The sequence below is a fragment of the Hemitrygon akajei genome, chromosome 12, assembly GCF_048418815.1.
Source record: "Hemitrygon akajei chromosome 12, sHemAka1.3, whole genome shotgun sequence".
Taxonomy (NCBI): Eukaryota; Metazoa; Chordata; class Chondrichthyes; order Myliobatiformes; family Dasyatidae; genus Hemitrygon; species Hemitrygon akajei.
Genome location: NC_133135.1, coordinates 63,493,778 through 63,500,290, shown reverse-complemented (window position 1 = coordinate 63,500,290; position 6,513 = coordinate 63,493,778).

Here is a 6,513-nt window from a genome sequence, read left to right as displayed (position 1 = left end):
TTCATCCATCCTCACTAATCTCCCTCCCGGCATGTATCCCTATAAGTGAGATTCACTCCTCCCTCACCTCCATTCAGGGCCCCAAAAAGTCCTCCCAGGTGAGGCAACGTTTCACGCATAAATTTTTTTGGCGTCTATTGTATCCTGTACTTCCAATGCAGTCTCCCCTACATTGGTGAGACCCAACATAAATTGCAGGACCACTTTGTCAAGCATCTCCACTCCATCTGCCTAAAGTTATAGTCATTACAAAAATATGTTTAAGAGAATAGCTATAATATTCCAGCTCCACATTCCTATTCATGCCCTGAGTTCATCTGGTTTACCTATTAGGCCTCTTGCTTTGAAATAAAAGCAATTTAATCTAAGTCTCTCCTCACTCCTCATCATATTCCTGCCTGCTTTCCTTCTCTACTAAATTTGCTGTCATTGAACTCTATTATCAACCTCCAACCTTTCAGTTACCTCACTATTGCTTTGGATCCCATCCCTGGCAAATCTGCATGCCAGGATATTGGTCCTTGTCTGCTTCGGGTACACCCACCTCTCTTGTACAGGTTACTTCTGTCCCAGAAAATATCATATTGGTCCAAAAATCTGAATTCCTATCCCCTGTACTAACCCTTCAGTAGCACATTCACCTGGGCTGTCATTTTATTTCTGGCCTCATTAGCACACGGAACTATTATAATCCAGCTAGTATTACCATAGAGTATCTGCTATTTAATATTTTGCCTTATTCCTTATATTGACTGTAGATTCTCATCCCTTCTTCTACCAATATAATTTGTACCAATGTGCAAAATGACTTCTGGCTGCTCAGAGACATTGCGAACTTCACACCAAGGAGACAATGCACCAACCTCGTCCTTTTTGCAGCCACAGAATCACCTGACTGTCCCCTTAGCTATCAAGTCTCCTATGACCATAGTCCTGTCTGACTACTCCCTTCCCTATTATGCCCCAGAGTCAGTCTTGGTGCCAGACCTAGCCACTGCTCTGCTTTCTCCTGAATGATGAACACTTCCAACAGTCTCCAAAATGGTATTTGTTTTCAAGGGGAATAGCCACAGAACTCCTGCAGTCTCTGTTTACTACTTTTACATTTCCTGGTAGTCACCCTACTATTTTTGTCTGCACCTTAGGTCTAACCACCTCACTAAAACTCCTATGATGCTCTCAGCTTCACAGATATCCTTGAGGAAAGCTATGGGAGTATGCAGTGCATCCAGCTTCAGTTCCAGTTCCTACATGCAGTCAGTGAAGAGTTGCAAATGGACATACTTCCCACAAGTGAAGTCCTCAGGGACAATGGAGGATACCCTGAATGCCTACATTTTGGAGGAGCATTCAAATGCCCTAACTGTCATTGAAGCTGCACAAAGATGAAACGGAAGTAAAAAACACTCTACCTTATCTTCCTTTCATTCTCTGCTCAGCCTCCTTGCCATAGACACTTGAGCCAAAGTCTCAGCAGTTACCCTCAGTTATAGTACTTGGACTTCAACAACAGCTACTCTCAAATATACTCCACTAGTAGTGGCCTTTCTTTTATAGACCACTAACTCCCAGAAACAAAAGTTTTTCAAATCTCCTACACTTCTCCTTTCAGCTCCTGTCTCTGCTGATACTCATAAGACCATAAGATATAGGTATATCTTCTAAATTCCTGTATTCTTCTAAATTCCAGTGGGAATTAGGCCACTTTGCCATAGAGTCTGCTCTGCTATTTCAGCATAGCTAATCCATTATTCCTCTTTGCTCCAATAGCCTGCCTTCTCTCTATATCCCTTCATGCCCTCACCAATCAAGAATCTGCTTTAAGTATACATAAAGACTTGACTTCCATGCTGCCAGTGGCAATGAATTCCACAGATTCACTACTATCTGGCTAAAGAAATTCTTCATCATTCTAAAAGGATGCCCCTCTATTCTAAGGCTGTATCCTGATTTTAGACACTTCCATCACAAGAAACATCCTCTTCACATCCACTCTATCAAGGCCTTTCACCATTTGGTAGGTTTCAATGAGGTCATCCTTCATTCTTCTAAATTCCAGTGAATATAAGCCTTGAGGCATCAAACTGTCTTCATTTGACAAGCTATTTAATCCTGGAAACAGTTTTGTGAACCTCTTTGAAAGATCATTACTGATGTCTCCACAATCTTTTCTCCCACCACTTTCAGAACTCTGGGGTGTATACCATCTGGTCCAGGTGTTTTATCTACATTCAGACTTTTCAGTTTGCCAAGAACCTTCTCCCTAGTAATGGTAACTTCACACACTTCATGACCCCTGACATCTGGAACTTCCACCATATTGCTAGTGTCTTCCACAGTGAAGACTGATGCAATATGCTTATTCAGTTCGTCCATTTCTTTGTCCCCCATTATTACCTCTCCTGTATCATTTTCCAGCGGTCCGATATTCAGTCTCACCACTCTTTTACAATTAATGTATCTGAAGAAACATTGGTATCCTCTTCAATTATTGGCTAACTTACTTTCCTATTCCATCTTTACTGTCTTAATGATTTTTTAGTTGCCTCCTGTTGGTTTTTAAAAGTTCCTGAATTCTCCAATTTCCCACTAATTTTTGCTCTATTATATGCCCTCTCTTTGGCTTTTATGTTGGCTTTGACTTCCCCTGTTAGCCACGGTTGTGTCATCTTGCCTTAAAAATACTTCTGCCTCTTTGGGATGTATATATCCTGTGCCTTCCAAATTGCATCCAGAAATTCCAGCCAATACTGTGAATTCCGTAAGTCCATAAGACACAGGAGCAGAATTAGGCCATTCAGCCTATTGAGTCTGCTCTGCTATTCAATCATGGCTGATTGCAGACATACACCTACTTTCTCGCCATATCCTTTGATGCTCTGTCTGATCAGGAAACTATACATATACCCACGGACGTGGCCTCCACCACAGTTTGTGGCAGAGCATTCCACAGATTCACTACTCTCTGGCTAAAAAAATTCCTCCTTACCTCTGTTCTAAAAGGATGCCCCTCAATTTTGAGGCTGTGCCCTCTAGTTCAGGATATCTCTACCATAGGAAACATCCTCTCCACATCGACCCTATCCAGTCCTTTCAACATTCAGTAGATTTCAATGATATCCCCCTGTATTCTTCTAAATTCCAGTGGGTACAGGCCCAAAACTGCCAAACACTCTTCATATGTTAACCCCTTTATTCCCAGAATAATCTTCATGAACCTCCTCTTGACTCTCTCCAATGACAATGTGTTTCTGAGATAAGGGGCCTAAAACTATTGACAATACTCCAAGTGTGGCCTGACTAGTGTCTTATAAAGCCTCAGCATTATCTCCTTGTTTTTACGTTCTATTCCCCTTAAAATAAATATAGGTGTTCCCCGCTTTATGAATTTTCGCTTTACGCCACTTTGCTTTTACAAAAGACCTACATTAGTAACCTGTTTTCACATTACAAAGAGGATTTTCGCTTTCACGAAAATTTTTCCCATATAAATTAATGGTTCTTCGCTTTACACCATTTCGGCTTAAGAAAGCCTTCATAGGAACGCTCTTATCTTTATAAAGGGGGGTAGGGAAACACCTGTACTAACATTAGATTTGCCTTCCTTACCACAGAATCAACCTGTAAATTAAACTTTTGGGAGTCTTGCACAAAGACTCCCAAGTCCACCTGCATCTCTAATATTTAAGCCTTCTCCCTATTTAAATAATAGTCCACCTTATAGTTCCTTCTACCAAAATGCATTATCGTACATTTCCCAACCCTGTATTCCATCTGCCACTTTTTTGCCCATTCTTCCAATTTGTCTAAGTCCTGCTGCAATCGCATTGCTTCCTCAGCACTACCTACCCCTCCACCTATCTTCATATCATCCACAAACTTTGTCACACAGCCATCAATTCCATTATCCAAATCATTGTTAAACAATGTGAGAAGTAACAGTCCCAATACTGACCCGTGAGGAACACCAATAGTCACTGGCAGCCAACCAGAAAAGGCCCTTTTATTCCCACTCACTGCCTCCTGCCCATCTGCCATTCCTCTATCCATGTCATAGGATTTTACCTTGTTGAGCAGTCTCATGTTTGGCACCTTGTCAAACGCCTTCCGAAAATCCAAGTAAATGACATCCATTGCCTCTCCTTTGTCCATCCTGCTTGTTACTTCCTCAAAGAACTTCAACAGAATTGTCAGGGAAGATTTCTTTTTACAGAAGCCTTGCTGACTGACTTATTTTATCTTTAGTCTCCAAGTACTTCAAAACCTTATCCTTAATAATAGACTCCAACACTTTCCCAACCAGAGGTTAGGCTAACTGACCTATAATTTCCTTTCTTTTGCCTTCCTCTCTTCTTAAAGAGTGGAGTGACATTTACAATCTTCCAGTCCTCCAGGACCATGCCAGAATCAAATGATTCTTGACAGATCATGACCAATGCATCTGTTAGCTCTTCAGCAACTCCTCTCAGGACTTTGGGGTGTAGTCCATCTGGTCCAGGTGACTTATCCACCTTAAAACATTTGAGATTGCCTAGCACTTTTTCCTTTATAATAGCAATAACAATTCAATCACATTATGTTTGCTTGCCCCCAAGGGTTATTGTACCCTATACAGATACTCTCTATTCAATTCTGGTTCATTGCACAACATCCAATCCAGAATAGCTGATCCCCTATTGATTCAACTGAGCTGCTCTAAAAATCCATCTCATAGGCATTCCCCCTAGTAAGTCCCCCTCTTGGAATCCCACAACAACCTGATTTTCCCAATCTACCTGCATACTGAAATCCCCCATGACTATTAAAACACTGCCCTTTTAGCATCCATTTTCTATCTCTTGTTGTAACCTATAGACCACATCCTTACCACTTTTTGGGGGTCTGTATATAACTCCCATCAGGATCTTTTTACCCTTGCAGTTCCTTAGCTTTATCCACAATGATTCAACATCATCTGACCCTACGACACCTCTTTCTAATGATTTAATTTCACTTTTTACCAACAGAGCTACACCACCCTCTGTCTTCCTGCCTATCCCTTTGATACAATGTATATCCTTGAACATTAAGCTCCCTGCTATAATTTTCTTTTTGCCATGATTCAGTGATGCCTATGCAACTCTCACTTTGGCTAGTGGCTTAATATAGGGGATGATAGCCATCAGCCCGGCTAAAGTTAAATCTCGTTTGGGTGGATGCTGCACGATGTGTCCCCCATTACAAATCAGTACCACGAGATAACAAACAGCACCCAATATGCGATTAAACGATTGAGCTTTATAATTCTTAATTTGACTATATGGTTAGTAAAGAAAACAAAAAAAGAAAAGGGACCCATTCTCATGAAATGGTTTATTGTGCAAGGTTGGAGCTCACTGATAAGGTCGTTTGTCCACTATCAATCTCCTTCGATTATTGCTGACCTTCGGACCCTTGCTCCAAGTCCACGCCATCCGGCGGTCTACCAACTCTCTCCATTTGCGTCTTCTCTCCTCATCTCTCCCCAGCAAAAGAAACGCGAATTCCCAGCTCCCAGACACACAAGAAAGAACCACATCCTGCTCATTGGCTAACATGCCCCATTATCTCTAGTCATAACACAAATATTGCTGCTACAGAGAAACCATTACCTCAGCAATGAAACCTTACAGCGTGTTACACTCTCCCCCCCACCAAATTTAGTCATGTCTTCATAACATTGAGATAATTCGCCAACCCTTCCTGCAAAACACAGAGTCCAATACAGGTGCACAAGGCTGGGACATAGCTCCCCAAAATCTGCTCCCCTGGTGCTACATAGGCCAGCCTATCCAGTGGTCTCTGAATTCTCTGAGATCTCTGCACCCCATCACCTAGCACTTCTGGTTCAGACACTACTGGGGATACTTCCAGTCTACCTGGCGAGGCATCCCCTGATCTATCACTCATGCCCACCTGCAACTCAGAACCCTCTGTCCTGTGGCTGAACCCCACTTCTCCCCTGCAGAGTCCCGCTGCAACCCAGGCTGCCCACAGACAGCCTCCCTCCCCCCACTTCACCTGACTCAATGGGAGAAGGGCCAGGAGTCTCTTCCTCAATCAATGGGGAATTAGTGAAAGGCGACATATACCACACATCCAGGTCCTCATCCTCCAAATCAGTATCCCTCTCAGGGGTGGTGGCCAGCCTAACTTCACCTGCTGTGGGCCCTGCAGTTGCTCCACATATCAGCAAAGTCCTTTTATTAGGTGTAGGCTCCAAGTTGGGCTCTGGGTCTACCTGCACCTCTTGTCCCAGGGGCAGCAGGTGGTTCCGATGGAGAATCGTGACAGGCCCTTTCCCATCCTTAAAAACCTACCAGAAAACTGGTAGATTTGGCATCTGACTCTCCACCACATAGGGCATAGCCATCCAGCAGTCACCCAACTTATGCTTTCCAGGTAACACCAAATTCCTTATGAGGACTCAATCTCCTGACAGGAGTTGGAAGAACCTCACCTTTTGATTGTGCCTCCTCTTATTTCCTTGAGTCT